The sequence below is a fragment of the Podarcis filfolensis genome (genome assembly GCF_964270895.1).
Source record: "Podarcis filfolensis genome assembly, chromosome: 3".
Classification (NCBI taxonomy): Eukaryota; Metazoa; Chordata; class Lepidosauria; order Squamata; family Lacertidae; genus Podarcis; species Podarcis filfolensis.
Genome location: NC_139606.1, coordinates 97769996 through 97796219, shown reverse-complemented (window position 1 = coordinate 97796219; position 26224 = coordinate 97769996). Strand labels below are relative to the sequence as shown.

Below are 26224 nucleotides of genomic sequence, written 5' to 3'. Positions count from 1 at the left end.
CGGCAATTGGATAACAAAACAAATTCAGCAGATGCAATTATAAGGGCCTGCTAAATCTGTCACAGTTCCATGCATGTTATTCCTTCTTTAGGTCAAGTACTGATAAGAGCCATTGCGATCCTGCCTGTTTACCCAATACCTTATTAGCCGAGTTCCTTCAGGGTTTCCCCCCAAAATAAAGCACTGACAATAATTAATCTACTTGCCATGACTTGAATGATTTTAATAAACTCTTAAGAGCATAACTATTCTTCAAACTTCACACATCTGTGAATTTTGCAATACAGATACTGACTAAAAAAAATACACTGAAATGTATATTTTAGGATAAAATATGTTTAGAAATGCCTAAGTGAAATTAAATCCAAAACTACAGCATTTTGTGATAAAATGAACATGTAAATATTATACATGTTTATTTAAATGTGCATTTAAATATGGGTTTTTTTGGCTTGGATTTTATTTAATTATCACCATCACAGATTATTTCAGAAATGGGATTGAACATATGCATGAACACATGTGAAATTTGCACAGCCCATAAATAGACTGATCCATCCGTAGTTGTAAGCATCTATTTTGTGAAAATTTATTTTGCAGGCTACCTAGAAAGTATAGGTAGCAGTCAAGTACAACATTTCCTGTTTGCCCAGAGTGGACACACAGGGGGATGTTACTCCAGGCAGGAGGACTTCCTGTCACACCTGTCTGGAGCATTCTCCCCCTGCTTGTGACCAGGGTGATGGGTGAGACCCTGTAAAGGGGCCAGTCACACAGCTATCTTCCTCTCTTTTGCTGCTCTCTTCTGATCTTGATATATTTTGCTGTCTGCTGGCTCTCAGCCAGTGGCACATGGGCTTAATCCTCATATGGGATTAACTCACACTCTCTTCTGTAAGTACAAGCTAAAGCCTGCCTTCAGGATCATACTGTGAACTGAATGTAAGTAAACTTCTTATCATTATTTTAAAGAAGCCTGTTGTGTCTATTGTTTTAAGAGGGAATAAAGGGGAATTTACCAGGAACAATCCAGTCTGGACAAGCCAGACTGGATCACTTAACTCAAGCGATTCAAACGAATCTACCAACTAGTAGCTTCCTGCAATATACAGGGGAATGTAATAATAATAATAATAATAATAATAATAATAATAATAATAATAATAATAATAATAATAATTTATTTATACCCCGCCCATCTGGCTGGGCCTCCCCAGCCACTCTGGGCGGCTTCCATAGAAACAAAAAATACAGTAAAATATCACACGTTAAAAACTTCCCTGAACAGGGCTGCCTTAAGATGTCTTTTGAATGTCAGGTAGTTGTTTATCACTTTGACATCTGCTGGAAGGGCGTTCCACAGGGCGGGCGCCACTACCGAGAAGGCCTTCTGCCTGGTTCCCTGTAGCTTTGCTTCTCGCAATGAGGGAACCGCCAGAAGGCCCTCGGCACTGGACCTCAGCGTCCGGGCTGAATGATGGGGGTGGAGATGCTCCTTCAGGTATACTGGACCGAGGCCGTTTAGGGCTTTTTAAAGGTCAGCACCAACACTTTGAATTGTGCTCGGAAACGTACCGAGAGCCAGTGTAGGTCTTTCAAGACCGGTGTTATATGGTCTCGGCGGCCGCTCCCAGTCACCAGTCTAGCTGCCGCATTCTGGATTAGTTGTAGTTTCCAAGTCACCTTCAAAGGTAGCCCCACGTAGAGTGCATTGCAGTAGTCCAAGCGGGAGATAACCAGAGCATGCACCACTCTGGCGAGACAGTCCGCAGGCAGATAGGGTCTCAGCCTACGTACCGGATGGAGCTGGTAAACAGCTGCCCTGGACACAGATTTGACCTGTGCCTCCATGGACAGCTGTGAGTCCAAAATGACTCCCAGGCTGCGCCCCTGGTCCTTCAGGGGCACAGTTACCCCATTCAGGACCAGGGAATCCTCCACACCTGCCCGCCTCCTGTCCCCCAAAAACAGTACTTCTGTCTTGTCAGGATTCAACCTCAATCTGTTAGCCGCCATCCATCCTCCAACCGCCTCCAGACACTCACACAGGACCTTCACCACCTTCACTAGTTCTGATTTAAAAGAGAGGTAGAGCTGGGTATCATCCGCATATTGATGAACACCCAGCCTAAACCTCCTGATGATCTCTCCCAGCGGCTGCATGTAAATGTTGAAAAGCATGGGGGAGAGGACAGAACCCTGAGGCACCCCACAAGTGAGAGCCCAGGGGTCTGAACACTCATCCCCCACCACCACTTTCTGAACACGGCCCAGGAGGAAGGAGCGGAACCACTGTATGACAGTGCCCCCAGCTCCCAGCCCCTCAAGACGGTCCAGAAGGATGTTATGGTCGATGGTATCAAACGCCGCTGAGAGATCCAGCAGAACAAGGAAACAGCTCTCACCTTTGTCCCTAGCCCGCCAGAGATCATCAACCAGTGCGACCAAGGCAGTTTCAGTCCCATGATGAGGCCTGAATCCCGACTGGAAGGGATCCAAATGGTCCGCTTCTTCCAGGCGTGCCTGGAGTTGTTCAGGAACCGCTCGCGCAATCACCTTGCCCAAGAATGGAAGATTTGAGACTGGGCAATAGTTGGCCATCGTGGCCGCATCTAAAGATGGTTTTTTAAGAAGCGGTTTAATAACCGCCTCTTTCAGCGCGTCTGGGAAGACTCCCTCACGGAGGGAAGCATTCACCACCCCACGAAGCCCATCGCCAAGTCCTTCCCGGCTAGCTTTTATAAGCCAGGATGGGCAAGGATCCAGGAGACAGGTGGTTGGTTTCACTCGTCCAAGCAGCCTGTCCACATCCTCGGAGGTAACAGATTGGAATTGATCCCACTCAACTTGACTAGACAGAACTCTAGCACTCTCCCGCCCCCGCCCTGCTCCCACGGTGGAGTCTACTTCTTCTCCGTACTCTGCTACTGACTCACTAGCGTGAGTGAGGAAGGATAATAATAAATCAATATATCCTCTCCTACTATCCACAATATTCCCACACAATCACAAGGTGAAAAGGATAAGGTTCTTTCTGCCCAACATCAAGTATTCAACTAATTATATTGTCAGCTAGTTGTAAAATTTTAGCCACTAATTATTATATGAAATAAGCAAACCCTCAGAATTTATTTATTTGTTTCATAAAATTTATACACTGCTTGAGTGTTAAAAACCAACCAACCCTCAAAAGAGTTTACAAAAAGATAAAAGAATAAAATCATGAAAAATCCACAACTGTACTGTAAAGCATACAAAACAGAGAAAAATGGCCTTGACATTCTAAGCATCTGGGTAGGCTTGTCTAAAGAGGAATGTTTTTAGTAGGCGCTGAAAAAAGTGCAGTGAAGGTGCCTGCTTGGTCTCAAGAGGCAGGGATTCCAAGGTGAGGGGGTTCCATACTAAATTATCAATTATTCTTATTATTTATTAAATTTGAATACCACCCTATCCCCGCAGGTCTCAGGGCAGTTACAACATAAAATCACAATATAAAAACACAAAATACCCAATAAACCCTCAAGCTCTTGCAAATGCGGAATGGGTATTCTGTGGCGTGAGAAACGTGCTCTTCTTGTTCATTTCCCTTTATTTGGCTACACAAATAAAAACATTAAGTTAGGCTGATAAAAAATAAAGTATGCTAGCTGAAAGCTTGCTTTTAATAAAGAGATGGAATAAATGACATCCCACATCATGGATGAAGGTGTCTGGTGACAAATGTTGCATGGAGCGTGGGGAGATGGGGGAGGGGAAGGCAATGGACCAAATTGAAATAACCCGCAGGAGCATCTTTCAAAGTAAATGTACATTGGCTATCAGAACCAGAATATTGTTCTACCTCTGAAGCAAACATACTCTAAAGTGCTATGTGTTATAAAAGGTAAAGGTAAAAAAAGGTAAAGGACCCCTGAATGGTTAAGTCGAGTCAAAGGGAATTATGGGGTTGTGGCGCTCATCTCACTTTCAGGCCGAGGGAGCCGGTGATTGTCCGCAGACAGCTTTCCGGGTCATGTGGCCAGCAGGACTAAAACACTTCTGGTGCAACGGAACACTGTGATGCAAACCAGAGCACACGGAAATGCTGTTTACCTTCCCACTGCAGCAGTACCTATTCATCTACTCACACTGGTATACTTTCAAACTGCTAGGTTGGCAGGAGCTCGGCTAGAGCAACAGGAGCTCACCCCATCACAGGGATTTGAAACTCCAACCTTCTGATCGGTAAGCCCAAGAGGCTCAGCGGTTTAGACCACAGCACCACCCGCATCTCAAGTATATGTTATACAATAGTTTGGGCAATGATGTGTCTTCAGAAAGCACTTTGTTATGGTTAAAACCCTGTGCTCATTTATGTCCCAATGAACCTACATTTCACTAAATACATATAAGATTAGGCTCAGAGGCAAGGAGCCATATCAGCACACACATCCTGGGGGAAAAAATCACTTTACTGCACCCCTTTGTGCCATGGTACGAGAAGGACTGGAAGTTTCTCCTGCATTTGCCCTGGCCATGACAGCAGTGGCACAGCACCACAAACATATACATCATATTCTCCATAGTCTGACAGGTGCTTTTTGTGGCCGCTCCCTGAGCTGTGCCCACAGCGGGGGCCTACTTTGCCAACCCCTAGGAGCAGCTCTGATTTCAGTTTTATTTCCAACCTTCCACCTAGCTTCAGGGTTATAGACAAGTATGATTGCTGACACCTGTTGGTTAGTAAAATATAATCTGGGTAGCAGAAAGCCATCTGATAGGCGAAATGTATTTACAGAAAATGGTGATTTAATGGATCAGTTCATCCTGAGTATCTTTCCAATTTTGCTGTGATATGCTACCATCCATCACCAGGAATGTCGCTTCTTACAAAAGCATGTTTCCTTATGTAATCCCTTTGAAAGGAGATCACAGTCCATTCCACTGAAAAAGAATTTGCCAAGGTAGGGCATTTAAGTCTGAGGGGCAGATGGTAGGAACACTGGATATGAAGACAAAACAAGAGAGAGAAAACTAAAGCTTCTTTATACAATGAAGTCGTATTCAGAGTAGACTCCCTGAAATTAATGGACACAGCTACTGCCTGAAAGCTCAGCTCCAGTCTTAGACTTTTACAGTGCAGCATAGAGTGGCCATGTCTCATGCTTTATAGAGGATAGTCCTCTATTTGAGGAGCTGTCTGATCCAAGTCTGGTTTAAAGATTAAGAACCATAAAAAGGGAGAGCAAGGGCCTTCAGGATTGACACATGGAGAGCAGACTGAGCAGGCACACAGTCTTGTTCCCCGCTTTGATAAGGTAAATTGTATTTCTATTTATTGATTTCTAAATTTGTGTATATATCCTGCTATATATATATTTGCTCTAAATGCCATCAATCTGTAGTTTCAGTGGTCACAGATGGCACTGTGAACTATGGCATGATGAGAGGGGATGCGCATGCCGTGGGGGGAAGTTAGCAGAATAAATCAGGAGGCACCACCCCTGATATATACATATACACACTGTATGCAAATCAGTGTCTTCTTCTATCCTTTTCCATTGGTGCCTTTTCTCCTTTTAAGCAGCGCTGAAGTAGCCACTCTATTGCCGCTTGTCAAGTGTACAAGTGGAAGTTGCACAATCTAAGTGACCCATGCAGTTTTCTCTTTACATGTGTTATGGAGCTCTGATTGTTTAGTAGTGGGTTTTGAGTGGCAAGTATGTTAACCTTTGAATTGGGACACAGTATTTTCACTTTTGTAGCCAAATGTCAAGTTATATTACATGGCCCAAGTGGCGGGGAAATGGACAGTCATTTTCAATCAAAGCTGTTTCTCATGGCAGTGTCAAAATGAAAATTAGATTTTTTTTTTTGTGGGAAGCAAATTAATAGTACAGTAGAGCATTATAAACATCTAAATGTCATTTTGGGTACACACAGACATGCCACTGCTGTCTTATTTTTCCCTAGTGGGGCTCCTCTTTTATCTTCCTCAACAGTAGTTTAATTTACCTCAGGGTTTATTTTCCCCTCAGGATTTCTGGGTCTATGTTTTGCTGTTATTCTGTTCAACCATTTCTCTCTTGCTGCACTTCCTGAAGAAATGTAATCAATCCACAAATCATTATTTTATTGATCTATAATTAATAATTTGATTTATTTTTTTGGCATATTATGAACCTGTTGTATTTCAAAAGAACTTGCCTGGATTCACAGTCAATTAATTCTCTCCAACAAGTCAATAATAATAATTTTTCTATGATAATAGTTAAAAAATGACCCAAACTCAGAGGAATGAATGGCAGGGGCTTATCTAACTCTTCTATCATGATTTCTTTGTGTCATGTTATGGCGTAGACAATAACAAAGTCAAAAGATCTCTATACTGGAAATCCAAATGCACACAGTTCTCTAAGAGCCAGCTACCTTTTGGGTAGCTACAGAGGGGGTGGGGAGGACCTGTGGTCTTTCAGATGTTGTTGCAGTCCAACCCCTAGTAGTCCTGTTCAGTGTGCCCAATGGTCAGGGAAGATGGGAGTTGCCCAATGGTCAGGCAACATGGAGCTGAAGGAGCATCCCTCAGCTGCAGCCATTTCCAGAATCTGACTTTCTCCCTGCTTGAATCAGATGATAGTCGCCACAAAGTAGTACAGTGGTACCTCGGGTTACAGACGCTTCAGGTTACATACGCTTCAGGTTACAGAATCCGCTAACCGAGAAATAGTACCTCAGGTTAAGAACTTTGCTTCAGGATGAGAACAGAAATCATGCGACGGCAGCAGCGGGAGGCCCCATTAGCTAAAGTGGTACCTCAGGTTAAGAACAGTTTCAGGTTAAGAATGGAGCTCCTGAACAAATTAAGTTCTTAACCCGAGGTACCACTGTACTTGATATGACCCAAACACTTCTTCATCTCTCTGTCTTAAACAAGAGCTGCATTAACGAAGTGTGCATTTCAATCTGCTTTTAGTTTATTGTTGGTTTTAGTTATTTCTTAGATGTTTTAAATAGTGGCTTTTAACTGTTTTGACAGATAATTTTATTGCTTCATTCCTTTTGCAGACCTGTTTGGGATATTATTATTATTATTATTATTATTATTAATTATTATTATTATTTTACCATCAGGCAGCATGCAAGTTTCATGAAACAAGTTAAATAAATAAAAGCAGACCGGGTGGCTATCAGTGCTGAACTTAAAGCATCTTTTAAAAAGTGACAGCTGTCTCTGTGAGGACTCATGTATCAGTGACATAATTAGATGAGAGGAATTGGAGGTTGCCCCCCTTTCTCTCACAAACACATTTTCCATCTTTTAAAGCAGAAGTAATTTTAGGACCACTTTCACATACCTTTGCTTTGTAAGATGGGACGCTTTAACAGGGCAGGTGTTTTATCAGTACCTCAGTGTAACAAAGAGTTGAAAATAGTTAATTAATAGTTAGTTAATTAGTCTTGTGTCTTTATTTATCCTGGTGGGGGGCAGGAACTCGCCACACAAACTGTACATCAGACCCTCCAAGTGTCCCTATTTTCCAGGGACAGTCCCGGACTTACAAAAGCTGTCGCGGTTTCTGATTTGATCCCAGAATGTCCCACTTTCCTTAGGATGTCCCTATTTTCATCGGAGGGTACAGAGTTATGTGATGCAAGGAAATAAGTAACTAGACAACCTTTAGAAGACATCTGAAGGCAGCCCTGTACAGGGAAGGGTTTTTTAATGTTTAATGTTTATTATTATTTGTATATGTTGGAAGCCTCCCAGAGGGGCTGGGGCAACCCAGTCAGTGTTGGGATTCGCAGGATACTGAGTAAGTCTGCAGGCTTCAACAGGCTGATGCAATACTCTGTGAAGTGCTGGGTCAGAGTGACTCAGCAGGAATGTGATTGGCTATCACCTGTTTTAAAAGGAAAGCCTATTCAACAGTAATCGTGGTGGTTGTGCTGTGGTGTGGTGGTGCTGTGGTGGAGAGTATTCGTTTGCCTTAAGGAGCAGGTACTCTGTACGGACTGTTTTTGTAAATACCTGTATATAGCTCACATTAAAAAGACTGCACTGGAAAAACCTGGGACTCTGAGCGTTTCTGCTAAAAGCGCCGCAAGGAATTCGCGACAGTCAGATGGGTAGGGTATAAATAATAAAATTATTATTATTATTATTATTGACTAGGGTGTCCCTATTTTCATCACAGAAATGTGGAGGGTATGGTACATTGGTGCTGTGAAGAAAACTGCAAAGGGTGACAAAGGGAGTTTTACGGGCAGATGTTGTCTTCCCGTAGAATGGGCAGTATGCTAATGTGCACTGCTGAAATCCTTGCCCACTTCTGCTGTTGCCCCCTGCAAGGAAACAAGCTATGGTCTACCTTGCTTTGTCATCCAAACCTGGTCTTGTGGTTTATTTTTTCCTCTTTCACATCTTGTGCTTTGTTCAGGTTCAGGCAAGGTAAGCAGCCAGACCATGGTTTGCAGGACAGCACAGCAGCAGCTGCAGGAGTTGGAGAGGAGCAAAGCACCCACAATTTCACATCAAACCATAGTTTATTTTAGCTACAGTTTAATGTGATGTGCAAACCAGGCCACTGGCTGTATGTGTCTGATCAATTTACCAGTTTACCAGCTCCTCAAAGTGTGGTATGCTCAAAAGAAAGACATGTTTCTTTTTTTGGGGGGGGGGATAAGCCTTCTCACCTCCCCCAACCCAAATAAAGAAAGCAGGAACGGGTAATACACAAATAATTCACCTGTAGCAACAATGCCAGATGAGGCACATATTCAAGTGGAGAACAAATGGCTTAAAGCTTTCTTGCTTGATAAATGATGTAAAACTCCTTTTGTTTTCCATAATGTTATCTACCTTCTCAATGCCAAACCAGAGTTGAACAAAAGGGATGGGAGCACTATGTAATATCTGTAAATCCTTCTTTTGCTGCTCAGTGATGATGGCTCCTGGATACATTCATTAAAGGAGTCTGCAACAGACAGTACTTGATGGAATCAAATGCTCATTCTCCAACCATTTTTTGACATTGTGCTGGCCCAGAGATACACTTCACCTAAAAGTATAAATTAGCAAGGCGTGCTTTGAGTTTGACGCCAAATCCATTGTCGTGCACACAAATCTCTTCCAGTTAGCCAACAAAAGAAATGGTTCCAGTCGCTAATTGCAGATTACTGCAAGTAGCAACATTTTCCAGAGCTATTGTTCTACAGCCAATATTTATATCTTACAATTTGAATTTTTCTGTTGCGCAGTGAAGGGATTTCAATACAAAGGCTGTTGGAAGCAGCCTGTGACTGTGTGCTGATAATGGTGGCAAAGAAAAATTACTTTTCTGTGGTGGGCTGTGGCTGGCTGAGCCCTCTTATAAGAACAAAAGAGTCTAGCTAGATCTGACCAAGAGTTCATCTTGTCTAGTATTGTGTTTCCCACAATGACCAGCTGCTTGCTTTTTTGAGGCAGGGGTGATGGCTGTAGTCTTCCCCTGTGCTTATCCACAATTTTGCTTTTGGTACTTCAATAGGTATGTTGGAGAATTCCAATGACCACAGAAATGGGGGCAAAAATTACCAATAATATTTCCTTATTTATCCTCTGTCTGGAATGGAAATCAATCCACTCAATGCAACGAGTATTTACTGTTGTTGCTGCTTTCAGTCAGCAAACGATACACAACTAATTATTACCCCCCTCATTTGTACTGGGTTTCCTTTGAATGGGGTGGAGTAACATAATGACAATGCCATTACATAATTTAAACAATTAATTACAGAAATTATGCAGCTGCCACACAGGACAGCAAGACAAAAAATCATGTTTTAGGCAGAAGACAAATTGCAGCAGAACGGAATCAGTGCTGCATTCAATGAACAAAGGGCAAAACAGAATAAAGTGTCTTCTTATATCCCAATACCTGATATACACCAATACCATTTGTAACTTTGCGTTTTTGAACTGTCAAACTGTTATAACCCCCTCCGATAAGAAATCCTATAAATGCGACAAACACCTGATCTTTCCTATAATGGATAACAGCAGATGATCTCTTTCCTATGACTCCATGAATGTATGTAATCCTCTTCAAGGATCTGTGGCCATGATAACATCTGGTGGCAATGAGTTTCTTAAGTTATATATTTAATTTCTTTTCTTTTTAAAAGTTCTTTCCTTCCAATGAGGCTGTCAGTATTCCAGATGTCTTTCCCCTGCCAAGAATGAGGCAAGCTGACGGTTTAATTGCACTTAGATTTATTAGTATTTACGCAGTAGTTACATGCCAAGCACACAGTTCTAGTCCTCTTGGGAAGAAGTTGACCCGACTGAAGGGCGGGCTCTTTGCCAACAGGATATCCTCCATCGGCTATCCCGCCTCCTATTAGCCTGATGCCAAGCCTGGGCTCTGCCCCTTCTGCAAGCCTGTGGGGACTCCCTCCACCCCCGAATCAGTCTCCACCCTCCACCCTCCTCAGAGTGATGTCTAAAGGCTGCAGTTCCTCGGAAGCCTCGCCTGACTCCGTCTGACCTCAGCTATCTTGGGACTTTACAGCCTCCATTCCTGGATGGGATAGGAAGGAACCAAGCCACTACAGTGGTACCTCAGGTTAAGTACTTAATTAGTTCTGGAGGTCCGTTCTTAACCTGAAACTGTTCTTAACCTGAAGCACCACTTTAGCTAATGGGGCCTCCTGCTGCCGCGCCGCCGGAGCACGATTTCTGTTCTCATCCTAAAGTAAAGTTCTTAACCCGAGGTAATAGTTCTGGGTTAGCGGAGTCTGTAACCTGAAGTGTATGTAACCCGAGGTACCACTGTATTTTCCCCAGTCTGCCACCCCTCCCTCTCAGAGTCCTCGCTGTCACTCTGGGAGGGGTCATTCCTGACAGAGGCTGGGCAAGACCTCAATTCAAATTTCCACTCCTCTTGAAGCTCATTGGCTGACTTTGAGCCAACCACTGTCAGGGATTGGGCAGAGGAGGAACGGTGGAGACCACCTCCCCAGCTTGACCCTTCCAGGGAGGAGGAAAAAGAAGATGGTTCAGAATTACAACAAGGGGTTTGAGGGAGGTCACAGCTCAGAGGCAGATGACGGGGGAAAGTTGGGAAATAATGGGAGAGGAGGAGGAGGAGGAAGAAGCACCATGGGGGGTGACAGATGGCGGACACTGTGTCTTTAGAAAGCATTCCAGATCACACACCCCTCCCAAGAACCCGACGAGCCTTGAAAGTAGGAGAGCAAAGAGCTCAAAGACAGAGGGGACATAGCAGCCCCCGTAGGAGAGACGATGAGATTGACAAACGAGGAAGTGAGAGAGACTGGGGGGAGGTGGAGATTCACTTGGGACAATGCCGTTATCCAAGAGCCTGGGTTCTATAGCCTCTATCTGTAAATACTGAATAAAAAGTGGAAGGTAAGAAACATTTCCTTGTCTTTGTAGGTTCCTGTGCTGGGTGTCGCTGGCAGCAGCCTGACGGCCTCCATTCTTGCAAGAATGTTGTGTTAAGGGCGAGGAGGCCACAGTGACTCCCCTGAGCTCCACAGAGGAAGGGAAGGATAAAAAAGCCATAAAGAATAACCCTGCTAGTTCCCTGTGAGTGGTTGCCAAGGTAACTGAGGAAGGATATGTGCATGTATAAACATCAAGGGGTCCTATAGATTAGATATCTATGCTCAAGTCACATATCCCTTTGTTAAGAGCATCACAGAACAGTTATTACAAAGTTTTCTTTTTTAAAAAAACAACAACCAAAAACCAAACTTTATTATGCAGTCACGGCTTGTTAATAAAACTAAAAATAATAAAAGCCACTCTAAAAATATGAATTCATTGAGGGCTTTTTTCAGTTTAATTTCTCCTTTATCCATGTGGAGCTCTTATGAATCTTAACCCTCTTCTCAGGATCCTAAATTGATGCTCCTATCTTTTTAAAGGTCATCTTCTCTTATTGTAATTAGTTTCCCAGACTTCTCTGCCAGACTTTCTTCTCCCTGTGGATATAGGACAACGCGACCAGTTCCCTTGCACTGGGCCTAGGGGACGCTGCAGGGCATCACAACTATGACGTAGTGAATTGAGCAAACGGAAGGTGAGGGGCGGGAGACCCCACAATTTGGCCTCGCACAGGGCACTACTGAAATTTGAAAGACCAACGTCTGTCCCTGAGTTCCCTCAACCCTCTCCTGAATCCTTGGGGACACACTTCCCAGCTCCTCCCTGTCCCTTCCATTCTCTCAAGCTCTATTCCCCTTCCTTTTTAGTTTTCCTCTCTCTCTCTCTCTCACGATACTAGAACTCATGGAGGTTGAAGGAAGCTGAACACTGGAAGATTCAAGAGAGATGAAATGAAGTACTTCTTCACACAGGGCATAGTTAACCCTTGGAACTCGCTCTCACAGAAGACAGCGGTGGCCTCCAAGTTGGATGGCTTTAAAAGAGGATTAGACAAATTCATGGAGGAGAGATCAATCGATGGCTGCTAGCCATGATGCCTATGCTCTGTCTCCACAGTTGGAGACAGCAATGCTTCTGAATACCAGTTGCTGGAAACCAAAGGAGGGGAGAGTCCTCTTGTACTTGAAGTCCTGCTTGCAGGCTTCCCACAGGCATTTGGTTGGCCACTGTGAGAACAGGATGCTGGACTAGATGGGCCTGATCCAGAGTTTGACCTCCATATCCTAACACATTCTCCCCCTCTCATTTTCACCAAGTTTGTATATTATCTCCCAAGTGATTTCCCCCAGATTATGACGCTTTCTTCATATTTGTGGTTGCATCTGATATATAACACACTCCTAGAAACAGAATAAAATTAAAATCTAACCTCATCCTAATATCTTTATTAAAACAACAACAACTTTATTTTCTATTATGAATGGCAAGTCTATTGTTTCTCCCCCTTTCTTGCATTAATAGCGTTTTAACCCAGAATTTTCTAAACTGCCCTACAGGTCTTTGCAATTGCCAACTCCTGCAATTTCTTCCTTTGGAATTTCTTAAAAGCTCATGTTTTCCTGTACCTGCTTCTGCGCTCCCTGATTCCCATCATACTTGAATTGAATTTTATTATTACGGTCACAGACCAGTTCCGGCTCACTTACAATATCAGGAAAATCATAAAACACAACAGGAATACACCACCCTCCTATTAGACTCACACTATTCATTTCACTTCCACTCCCTATTTTAAGTGAGAGCTTTGTGTACACCTTAACAGAAGCCTCACATAATCCTGATCCTGATTAGACGTAGCACTGCTTCAGTATGGGAATGTTCCCAATAGTATTTGTTCACTTTCTTTCAGTTTTTAAATAACTAGCAAATCCGAAGGTCTTCAAGAGATGGATGGCCAGCCTATTAGCTAGGAAACACCAGTTTCTGTGGCCTACAATGCAAGGGGTCGATGAGGCAGATGACAGATGATTGGCAAACAGGAGGGAGCCTTTCTGTAGAAGAGAATGAATGAGACTTGAACTCACATCATTAAGGGCTTACAATCCTCCCTTATATCCCAGAATCTGGTCCATTAGGCTGGGAAATCAAAGGCAGTCAGATGTGAAATGGCTTCATGATACCTTTTGGCTAGGGGTGTGCGTATTATGACAGGATGGCAACAGTGCCTATGTTCTCTTTCTTTTTGCACTTGCTTTCCCTTCAAGCGAACGTGTTTGGAAAATGGGTATTCATCTTTTGTAGCTGTCGGTCCCAGCACCCCACTCCCTGTACCTTTTGATTTTGCTGTCAGACGAGAGACCGGCATCGCCGCTGCCGATCTAAAAGCACCCAGAAAGATAAATAATGAAGTTCTAATTACAAAACACTTTGAAATGTTTTTGGCGAAAGATTTATACGATCTGAAGAGAAACCAGAGCGAGGCTTCCGGTTCCGGTCGCAGCCTGTGTTGAAGCGCGGAAAACCAGCTCTCGGTTTTCTGGGCTCTGTGGAGGTCTGGGGGGGCGCGAGGGCGCAGCAAACCCCAAACTCTAAGGGGGGTACCCTTAGGGGCAAGGCACCCCAGCAGCGTGGAAGCGGTCGCGCCGTCCTCCGGAGCTGTTTCGGGAGGTGAACGAAGGACCGCGAGCGCAAATCGGGGGTATTGCCGACTCCGCGGGGCGACGCCTCAAGCTTCAGCCGGGATTGGCGCCGAACCGCCTTAAGAGAGGAACGGTACCCCCAGCGTCTTTCCTTTTTTCTCTGCGTGTTTTATTTTTTATAAGTATAAAACGCAATGGGCAAGGCAAACTAATAGTGAAGCTGGGAGGCGCCTGGTGGTTTTTGAATTGTGCTCGGGAGTTCGCCCGGTGGAGGATATAAAATGGCGCAGATGGAAACTCGATGATATACGGGGATGTGGAAGAATCTGCTTGAGTAAGAACAATTAGTTTTGAGGACTTAAAACTGGATAGAACTGGACTTTATAGACTTTAAGGACTACTTGGTTCCCGGTGAGTTTCACTGTTCGTCTTTGGTGGCTGCTTTGGTTATATTGGTTGTTACGCAGGTCTCCGGTGTTTAACGCCGACAAGTTAACAACTTAATAACTTAATTTTGATTTAATAATTTAGACTTGGAGCGTTTAAGCCACTTCGGAAAGAGTTTTAAGGACTGCTTAGAGGTGGGACGGCAGCAGACTTTAGGGGGGAAGGACGTTAAAACCCCCGTGCTTGCCAGCCCCCTCCCCCCCAGGGCCGGGACACTGCTGGGGGACAGGAGTTTTATGCAGCTGAGATAGAAGGCTGCTATATCCTGACCTGGTTGCCGACTGTGGTTTTTGGAATCTGGACTTTGAATATTATTTGGGTTATTATTATAATTTGAACGTTGAACGCTGATCTTATGGGATTAAAGTGGACTCACTGGATTTAACCGGGACTACATCTTTAAGACTTGACGACTGGATTATCAATCGACTGCCCAAGTGCTGCAGGGCGGGCAGGTTAAGTGGACCGGATCCGGAGTCGGATAAGGAAAGAGTTCGTCGGGAGCCGGGAGGAAGTTCCGTACCCCCTTCTCAACCTCTCCTACGGGACTGAATATAGGACTTTTACTCCGGGGACGTCTGAAGTTTATAACGAAGAGTCTGCCTTGAGGGGGCTGTTTAAATCTGCCAGGAAACTGATCTCTCTGGTTCATTTCTGAGGGTTACGATTGATTGCTGATTACTGACTACTGATTATTGATTACTGTCGCTCCCTGTTTATAACTGTGCTTATTTGGAGGGGTGAAAAGGGAAGGAAATTAAGGCTGGGGCACAGGAGGAAAGATCAGGAGATGGCGGGAAGGGATGGAAGAGATGGGAAGAAAGGGGGAGGGACACCGGGAGAAAGAAAGCTGTCGCGGCAAGAGGAAATCAAGGATTTAGACAATCTGTGGGCTAAAATAAAGGAGGAATTTAGGCAAAATACATTATATATGGAAAATAAACTAGGGGAGGTCCAGGACCTGATTGATAAGAAAATAGAAGGAGCAGTTGGTGAACTCTCAATTAAAATTCAAGATCTTACCGCTAAGTCTAATAGGATTGAGGAATCCAACAAAAAGTTACAGAAGGAGATGAGGGAACAAAAAAAGGAGACATTGAAGGTAAAAGAAGAGTTAGGGGAGCTTTGCATCTCTCAAGACAAGATCTGGGATAACCTAGCCATGGCAGACATGCGGTTAAAACAGTTACATCTAAAATTCAGGGGAGTAGCAGAGGATAGGAATGAAGATATAAGAGGGAAGATGATAAAGGAACTTTCTAACTGGCTAGGTATAAGGGAAGAAGAGACGGCGGCCACCATAGTTAATGTATATAGAATGACCAGGCCCAAACATATGAACGCGAGTAAATTCCTGGGGGATTGTTTGGTGATCTTTAACTCCTTGGAAATGAAAAATTTAGTCCTGAGAAAGAGCTATAATAATAGATTAAGAATTGACGGAAGGCCTATTATTATCTACAAGGAAATACCAGTTAGGCTACTTCGCAAAAGAGAGGGATATAAACAAGTGGCAGCAGCCCTAAGGAGAACTGGGGTCCCATTTCGATGGGAGTTCCCGGAAGGGATCAGCTTCTTCTATAAAGAGAAAAAGTTTAGATTGCTGGAGGCTCAAGAGGCGGATAAGTTTTTGAGAAGATATGAAAAAGAATTGGGAAAAGTAAAGAACAGATTAAGGAGTAGAGAGGAAGAAGAGGAAGGAGAGATGAGGACCCAGCAGGAAGAGGAGAGGGGAGGAGGGGAGGAGACATCTGATTTAGATGAAGATGAGGAGGAGGCCGTAGTGGGAAGGGGAACGGCAGAAGAGGGGGAGCTCCCAGGAAACAAAGGCGAAAGCTCATAGTCGGTGACTCCGGTTATAGGTTTAAAAGTAGATAAAGGTAAATAATAACTCAGACACTAAAACTTTTATCGTGGAATGTAAATGGGTTGAACGAGAAGGTTAAGAGGAATAAAATTGAGAAAGTTGTGAAAAATAAGAGGTATGATGTAATTTGTTTCCAGGAGACCCATATTGCTAAGAAACATAAACACATTCTGGTGAATAAAAAGCTAGGATTAGATTTTATTAATTCGGACGTTAAAAAAAAGAGAGGAGTAGTAATATATGTTAAAGAAAAGTGGGAACCAACTCTGGTCTGTAAAGATGAAGAAGGGAGAATTCTAGGGATTCAATTAAATTTCAGGGGGGAAAAAATTAATGTTGTGACGGTTTACGCCCCGAACACAAATAGAGCGGAGTTTTTTGAGAAACTTGAAAGTATGCTACTGGAGTTGGGAGCTTATAAGTTAATCCTGCTCGGGGATATGAATGGTGTTCCAGTGCCGGAGTGGGATAGGAGTGAGAAGAAGGGGAAACTGGACAGGGGGAAATTGCCGAAATCATTTAGTGATATGGAAGGAAATTTAGACCTAATCGATATATGGAGATACAAAAATCCCACCTCTAAACAGTTCACGCACTACTCCGAACCCCATCAGAGTTGGGGTAGGATCGACCAGATTTGGTTAACAAGAATACTTACGTTAAGGGTAAAGAAATGTGAGATCCTCCCCAGGACAATATCTGATCACTGTGCCTTAGATATAGAAATAAAAAGTGTATCGAAGGGACAATATAGGTGGAGGATGTGCGAGTACCTAGTTGATAATGAAGAGGTGAAGGAACGAATTAAAGGTACCTTAAAAGAATATCTAGATATAAATTTGAACAAAGAAACTCCCATAGATGTGGTCTGGGACGCCAGTAAGGCGGTACTGAGGGGCCACTTAATACAACAAAATAATTATAGAAGAAAGGTAAGGGAACGTAAGAAAGAGGACATTCTAGCCCAATTGAGAAAATATGAAAGAAAGCTGGTTATAAACCCAACAGATGTTGATGCCACCCGAGCCTCCAGGGTGCTCCAGTCCCAATACTCAGCAATATTAAATCAGGAGATAGAGTGGAAAATTAAATTCACAAAACAAAGATATTTCGAATCGGCTAATAAAATGGGGAAGTTACTTGCCTGGCAGCTAAGAAAAAGGAAGAAACAAAATGTGATAAATAAAATAATAATGGAAGATAACATCATAGAAGACCCAGAGGAAATAGAAAATAGATTTATTCAATTTTTTGAAAAGCTGTATGAAAAAGGTAGTGAAAACAGTGCAGAAATTAAGAATTATTTGGATAGAAACGAAGTGAAATATATATCAGAGGAGGATAGACTACAACTGAACGAAGAGATCACGGTAAATGAGATAAAGGAGGCCATTAGCAGGATGAAGATTGGGAAAGCCCCCGGGCCGGATGGCCTGTCCATAAAATATTACAAAATATTAGAGGAGTATCTAGCTCCAGTGCTCAAAGATGTGTTTAATAACATCTTTCAGGGAGGGAAGGCCCCAGCCTCATGGAAAACGGCTTATATAACTTTGATTCCAAAAACAGAGAAGGATAAAACAGATATAAAAAACTATAGACCTATCTCTCTCCTTAATAATGATTATAAGATCTTTGCTAACATCATGGCAGGTAGACTTAAGAGACTTTTAATGAAGTATCTACACAAAGACCAAGTTGGATTTCTTCCCAACAGACACCAGAGAGAAAATGTTCGTCACATTCTAAATATTATCGAATACCTAGATTTGAGAATAGACGTCCCTGCAGCTTTGATCTTTATAGATGCCGAAAAGGCATTTGACAATGTTTCATGGGAATTTTTATCACAATGTCTGGAAAAAGCAGGCATTGAAGGCGCCTATATGAAAGGGATCAGGGCAATATATTTGGAACAACAGGCTAGGTTGATTATAAACGACAATCTGACAAAGTCTTTTAAGATAGAGAAAGGCACTAGGCAGGGCTGTCCATTATCCCCCTTATTATTTATAATGGTCTTAGAAGTAATTGCGAACAGAATAAGAGAAGCAGATAATGTGAGGGGGATAAGAATTGGGAAGAAAGAATTCAAGCTTAAGGCCTATGCCGATGATCTGGTCCTGACTGTGGAGAACCCAGTGGACAGCGCAGGCAGGGTGATAGAACTTCTGGAGGACTTTGGCAGATTGTCGGGTTTCAGATTAAACAGGAAGAAAACAAAAAGCCTAGTAAAAAATATGACTGAACAGGATAAAACAAATTTGGAAGAAAAGACCGGTATCCAAATTGTGAATAAAGTTAAATATCTTGGAATTTGGCTCTCACCAAAAAATATAAACCTGGTCGAGGATAATTATAATAAGGTTTGGCAGGACATTAGAAAAGATATAGATACCTGGCATAGATTGAAACTCTCTTGGACAGGGAGGATGTCTGCAATTAAGATGTGCATCCTCCCGAGATTACTATTCCTGTTTCAAAACATTCCGATAGTTAAAGGTACGTCCCTTTTTAAGAACTGGCAAAAAGCCCTGACCAGGTTTATCTGGCAGGGGAAGAAAGCCAGAATAAAGCTCAAATATTTAACAGATTCAAGAGAAAGATGTGGATTCGCAGTTCCGAATCTCAGACTTTATTTTGAAGCAGCCAGTTTATGTTGGCTAAGGGAGTGGGCCACCCTCAGAAATACAGACCTTTTAGATTTGGAGGGATTTAATATTAGATTCGGGTGGCACGCCTACCTTTGGCAAGAAAAAGGGGAGATTCACAGAGGTTTCTCCAGTCATATAATCAGAGGACCATTACTAGAGGTATGGAAGAGGTATAGAAAAATGATTGAAAAAGGCACCCCATGGTGGCTTTCACCAACCAATATAATTGAAATCAAAAAAATTAACATGACTGAGGAAAGGTGTACATATGAAGACCTTTTGGTAAAGACAGAAGAAGGATGGAAGGTGAAGCCCTATGAGGAGCTGAAAGATAAAATAAAGGAATGGCTGCGTTTCCACCAGATTAATGCCTTATGGGGCGAGCATAAGAGAGTGGGGATGAGCGAGAAAAAATCAAGGTTCCAGGTAGAAATTCTAGAAAATAATGATAAAATCCTCTCTAAAATGTACAAACAATTACTGGAATGGGACACCAAAGAAGATCTGGTGAAGGGAGCGACGTTAAAATGGGAGAAAGATCTTGGTTATAATATAGATTATAATAAATGGCAGACACTCTGGGTGAAAGGTGTAAAATTTACAGCTTGTGTAGCGCTTCGTGAAAATCTAGAGAAAATGGTTTACCGCTGGTACCTAACTCCGGCAAAGTTAGGAAAGATATATAAAACTGTGGATAATACATGCTGGAGATGTAAGGATAAGGTTGGGACTTTTTTTCATATTTGGTGGACCTGCGATGTAGTGAAGGAATTTTGGACACGAATTCATGACGAATTGAAAAAAATATTGAAGTACAATTTCCCCAAAATTCCAGAGCTGTTCCTCCTAGGAATGATTGGTAAAGAAATAAAGAAAACAGACCAAACCTTTGTCCAATATGCTATGACTGCGGCAAGGATCCTAATTGCCCAAAAATGGAAATCCCCTAATTTACCTACGGTTGAAGAGTGGCAAATAAGGTTATATCAATATATTGAATTAGCGAGGTTATCAGAGAAATTAAGATTTAACAACACAGCCAGATATAAAGATGAATGGAACAAATTTTTAATTTATTTTGAGAATACCCAGGGAATTAGTAACTTATCAGTAGACGATAATTAAAGTCATCGATGTAGTAGGTTTTAGTAATACTGTAGAAAAAAATATAAGAATTAGTTATTCTGAGACCGAGTCGAACGGAAGTTCTGTTATGTGTATTTGTATTTATTACTGTTTATTTTTTTTGTTTTTTTTTATTTCTTTTCTCCTTCTCTTGTTTTTTTTCCCCTTTTTTTCTTTTTCTTTTTTCTTGTTTTTTGTATAGGTCTTTATTTTTGCACATGTATTTAATTGTACTATGTAAATTGTGTATTCTTTGTAAATAAACTGGAATTTAAAATCTAAAAAAAAAAAAAAAAAAAAAAAAGAAAAAAAAAAAAAAGAAATGTTTTTGGCAGCAGCAAACTTGGCTATGCTGACTGTTCGCTATTATTGCAGATATTCCATGTATAGCGTTGAGATCCCACTGAGATGAATGACACATCTCTAATTGGTTTTAATGGTTGGGGATTGGAGTTATATGGGCTGCCGTCCAGAACACTGTGATGGCGTATGAGCCGCGCATAATGGCAGGTAAATCCATTATCTCCATGGAACTGTTTGCAAGAAGAGTACGCCTTATCAAACTGGACTGTGGGCGTCTCACATATTATTTCTGACACATTGGTATCATGCCAATCTTCTGTGGAGTTCAAGGCTGATCCCACTTTATCGCAATGGACCCATGAGGTAGATTAGTTGAGAGATTGTGGCTGTGCTCAAGGATCATGTTCTCTGATCCTCCAATCTATAGTCTGGATTATTTGAGATGCAACTCCTTCTCCCGGCACACTCGAAGTAGAGCAGAATACTTCCCACTTTGTTTGCTGTGACTGGGAAAATTTGATACGAGTGATCCTTCTGAAACAGGATGCAAATTGTGTTTTGATCAGGCATTGCTCTATTGAGCAGGGCAGGCAAGGGGAAGGGGATGGGAAAAGGGGGGAAGGTGCGTACACACACATGCCTTATTCCCAATCCTTCATCCATGGTTAGATGGGGAACTTGTGAAGTTGCTGGACTCCAACTCCCATCAGCCCCAGCTAGCATAGCCAGTGCTGGATTTACATATAAGCTAAACAAGCTATAGCTTAGGGTCCCACTCTCTTGGGGGCCCCCCAAAAATGCAAAGGGGAAAAAACTGGATGTACATTTCCAGAATATAAGATAAAAAACAAATAAACAAACCCTACATGCAGCAACAGTGTTTTGTGTTGTGTTAGCTCCTATGATGTAAGTAACGCCCGCCCCCCCGGCTAGCCTGCTCTGTAAAATATCACTGGTTTGCTCATTTCTATATATAGGGTGCCTACATTCTGCATGTGCTAATGGCTTTTGATACCTATTAGGTCCATAAATTACCATATGGCATATATTCAACACAAAAAACAGTGACAATTTGTTGTTGACAAAGGACAGCTGGACATATAAAGGGCCCCATTACCTTCAGTAGCTTAGGGCCTCATCAAACCTACGTAAATCCGGCCCCTTGTTTGGAAAACAAGAGAATGTGATATCTGAGTACGGTCAGTGACTTGCCCAAGGCCACACATGGCTGAGCAGGGATTTGAACCTCAGTCACCTAATCCAAATCCACTTCTCTATCCAGTACACATTGGTTCTTTTCCGCTTCACATTGCTTGTTAAACACAGGAGGAAGGCAGTCATTCACACCATGGAATGAGACTGGGTTCCTCTTGGCTTCACAGTTTGCATGGCGGATGTGCATTCTATCATGATGGACATTGGCCCTCGTTCCTCTTCAAACAGATTGTCCACCTCTTAAATTTATCTGTATGTGTATTCAGAAACATCATTGAAAAACTGCTTTGGCGTATGTGTGTTTTGAGCGGAGAGGAGTATTGGTGGAGACTGGCCATTCGGTGCCACCCACAAAGCCACTTCCGGCCTGCCCAGGAGGTGGGATTGCGGGCTTCACGCCCGCACCCACATGAGCGGGGGCTGGTTTCAGCCCCCGCGAGAGCAGGGGAATCCCGGCCGCATCTCCCCCCCCCCAGCCAGCCAATCGGCTGGCTGGGGGGGGCGTGGCCTGCCCTATTTAGGGCCGGTGCAGAGGGGACTCTCCCTCTTTTCGCCGGCTAGCCCCCACGTTTTCCCACCCTCCCTCCCTTTGGGTAGGCTTTAGGTAGGTCTCTGACTTTGCTATGGACTTCGGTCTGTCGCCGCAAGGGGCATGGTAGGAATTTTTCCCAATTGGCAATTTACAGCCATTTGGTTTTTCGCCTACCTCATAGCAACTCGTCACAACTCCTCGGCATTGGCGGTTAGGCATTGGTAAGAAGGGATTAAGAGGATGGGGGGGGGAGGAACGCCATCACCTCCCCCCAGTGGACGAAGGGTGGTCCGATAAAGGACTCCGGGGGGCGTGGCCCTGTCCGAAGCCTATGGAGGTGTGGGCCAAAGGCACGCCCCCAAGCAGTGACCCGGGGGAGCTCCTAGTTGACGTGCCTAAGCAGGAGACTCCCCCTCTATGGTGTTAACCCTTCCCGTGTCTCCAGCAAATGGGCTGGAGCCGGATAGTCGATAGGACCAATGCCTAAGCCAATGCCTCTCATTCCTGAATTCAATAAAGTTGTGGCCTAATTCGCCCATTTAACCTTAAATTATGGTTCTTGTGTCTTTATTTAGAAGAAGAAGAAGAAGAGTTTGGATTTGATATCCCGCCTTTCACTCCCTTTAAGGAGTCTCAAAGCGGCTAACATTCTCCTTTCCCTTCCTCCCCCACAACAAACACTCTGTGAGGTGAGTGGGGCTGAGAGACTTCAAAGAAGTGTGACTGGCCCAAGGTCACCCAGCAGCTGCATGTGGAGCAGCAGGGAAGCGAACCCGGTTCACCAGATTACGAGACTACCGCTCTTAACCACTACACCACACTGGCTCCCCCCCCCCATTTATCCTGGTGGGGGGCGGGAACTCGCCACGCAACTGTTTTTTGCTGCAAACCTGCAGTTCCATTTACTACCACCCGCACTCCCCATCTCAGCCTTGGAAAGAAAAGGTCAGCAAAGTGATTGCAATTATAAAGGAACAGGAGATGTGCCAAACGCCTATCATTGCTTTTTGTAGCTTGCCTCTTTGGTGAACTTTAGATATGTAAAGGTGAAGCTTTTAGTTGGGGGATTATGAAACTCTCACATCACAGGTGGGGAGGGGCGAGGACTTGGAGGAATCCACTGCTTTGATTTAATATTCTGTTGCATCCTGTTAGATCTAATTAACTCCCCAAATTCATCTGGATGCAGGTACATGCATCACAGCAGGTTCGATGTGACAGCATTGGAGATGACAAGATGCTCCCCTTTGAAATGATGAGATGCTTTTAGGCCGAAGGCTGGGAGCTGCAAATGGCTTTAATGGCCTGTGAAAAAGGCAGGATCTGGGATGCACTTTTAAAAAACAACAGTGCCAAGCCAAGCGCCTCTAAGAGGCAAAGGAGGTCCTGGCATTGTCTGTTGACCGAATGCATCTACATTTGCTATGCCTAATCAGTTCTTTTCCCTTTTTATCTTTGGGTTCTCTCCATGTGCTAACTAGTCACTAGCCAATTTGTAAAGAAAAAGAATCAGCCGCAGAGCAGAAGACATTAGGATTGCCTGCATATATATTCAGAGCATTTACACAGCCTTTCTGTAAAAGGGACTTTCTACAGGAGCCCAGATTGTATATTCAACAACTGTTCAAGGACAAGGCTACAGCAAGCAATTACTGAAAGTAAGCAACATGAGCGGCAGGCGGGGAGAATTATACCACCTTTCCCTGATGCTCTTCCAAACTGCTGTTTAGAATGTCAATAAACCCTATTAGCTCTGTTCCCCAAAATTCCTCTCCCAAGCATTTTATAAATGTAATGGGCAGCAAGGTGAGAAAATTGTACGCCTACTATCTTGGCCACTTAATGCAGCAGTTCAGTGGCCAGTCAGATTATCATGGATGTGACAAGACTGCACTCCACCTTCCAGAGCCTGCAAAATGGGAGCCCCTACTGCCAATGCCAGCCTGTTTCCTTCAGGTTACTGTGGGAGACTGCTAATGTATTCTGCTGTACGGATGCAGCATTTAGATGGCAATCCTTAAAGGGACTGTCAAGAAATAACCCTCAAGTTCTGAAACAGGCTGCTTTTCCCTGTGGATATTTTAACAGTGGCTCGAGAGTTTTCTTTCTGCTGGTGAACGTGTGTTTGCCATCTATTTTTGCTTCTTTGTGCACGAACTGGCCATCGCCCCAAGTTTAGATTTTTAATGCTTTTAAGGCAAATTGGGGCATCCACTTGGGGACGACAGAGGACGAGATGGTTGGACAGTGTTCTCGAAGCTACAAACATGAGTTTGACCAAACTGCAGGAGGCAGTGGAAGACAGGAGTGCCTGGCGCGCTCTGGTCCATGGGGTCACGAAGAGTCGGACATGACTAAACAACTAAACAACAACAACAAAACCAAACTTATAGTTAAAAATGTTACCGAACAAGATAAAATACAGATAGAAGAGAAGACAGGTATAAGTAGTCACAAAAAAGTGAAATATTTAGGGATTTTGGTTAACAGCTAAAAATATAAATATAATTAAAGACAATTATGAAAAAACATGGAAGGACATAAAGAGGAACCTAGAAATTTGGGAAATAATGAATATGTCATTAATAGGAAGAATATCAGTTATTAAAATGAATATATTGCCAAAAATGTTATTTTTATTTCAATCAATACCAGTGATCAACAATATGAAATGCTTCAAAGAATGGCAAAGAGATATTTCAAGATTTATCTGGAGAGGGAAGAAGCCAAGAATAAAACATAAATTGCTAACAGTTACCAAAGACAGAGGAGGTTTCTCCCTTCCAAATCTAAAACTATATTATGAAGCATCTTGTATTTGTTGGATCCGGGAATGGATATGTCTAAAAAACACAGATCTATTGTATCTGGAAGGACACAACAACAGATTTGGATGGCAAGCATATCTATGGTACCAAAAGGCTAAAGTACATAAGAGTTTTCATAAGCATATTATAAGAAATGCAATATTTAAAGTCTGGGAGAAATATAAGGACTTATTAGAACAAAAAAGCACCTTGGTGGATTTTACCAATGGAGGTAATCTCAGTAAAAAAACAAAAAATGAGATAAAAATGGATAACATATAGAGAATTATTAATTGAAGTAGAGAACAAATTAAAGTTGAGAGATTATAACGAAGAAAAAGGAGAAGTAAGTGATTGGTTACAACACTTCCAGATAAATGAATGATTTAAAAATGACAAAATGAAAGGATTTGCTCATAAAATTTCAAAATTCCAGAGAGAAATAATAGAATGTGATATCAACGTATTATCGAGAATGTACAATTTGATGTATGCTACAACAGCAGCAAGAGTTCTTCTAGCAAAGTATTGGAAGACACAAGAACTACCCACGCTGGAAGAGTGGCAGATGAAAGTGATTGATTATATGGGACTGGCTGAGATGACTGGCAGAATCTGTGACCAAGGGAAAGAGACAGTGGAAGAAGATTGGAAGAAATTTAAAGTTTATCTTAAGAATTGTTGTAAAATTAATGAGTGCTAAAATGTCATGGGTAATGTAAAACAGAATTGCAGTGATAAATAATTGGGTAAGAGGAAAAAGATTAGAAACTGAATTGCAAGTACTGAAATTAGGGGTTGCTGGAAAAGTTTAAAACAGGGATGCAGAAAAGGGAGGTATGGGGAAGTCGTGGAAACAAGGTTCAAGAAAGAGAGGTTAAGAAATTATACGTGTTTACATGTTTGTCTGTTTATGTGTCGTCAATTGTTAGTTGTATTGTGTTTTAATATATGTTGTAAAATCAATAAAAATTTATTATAAAAAAAAGAGAGAATGTACAATTTGTTGTTGGAATGGGAAACTTAAGAGTGAAGAGGTCAAATGTGTGATGATAAAGTGGGCTAAAGACATGGGACATAATATCCAAATGTCAGATTGGAAAAAATTGTGGAAAAATAATTTGAAATTTACGGCCTGTTCATTGATGAAAGAAAATTATATGAAAATGGTTTATAGGTGGTATCTAACACCAGTTGAGTTATCGCAGATGTACAAATCAGATGAAAAGAAATGCTGGAAATGTAAAGCAGTAGAAGGCACATT

General features: G+C 42.6%; 1 protein-coding gene and 1 long non-coding RNA gene across 7 annotated transcripts in view; one reads left to right on the top strand and one right to left on the bottom strand.

The window, feature by feature from the left end:
* Window positions 1–26224, bottom strand: part of KCNH1 (potassium voltage-gated channel subfamily H member 1) — a 230935-nt gene that overhangs the window by 28967 nt on the left and 175744 nt on the right. The window lies entirely within an intron of this gene.
* On the top strand, window positions 625–25258 carry LOC310758841. 2 transcript variants are annotated; one of them, XR_014545992.1, is made up of 5 exons: window positions 625–942; window positions 11417–11569; window positions 20479–20613; window positions 23635–23811; window positions 24809–25258. It is a non-coding gene; the product is annotated as an uncharacterized lncRNA (long non-coding RNA). The 2 variants fall into 2 exon arrangements; XR_014545993.1 differs by having other exon boundaries at window positions 11417–11585.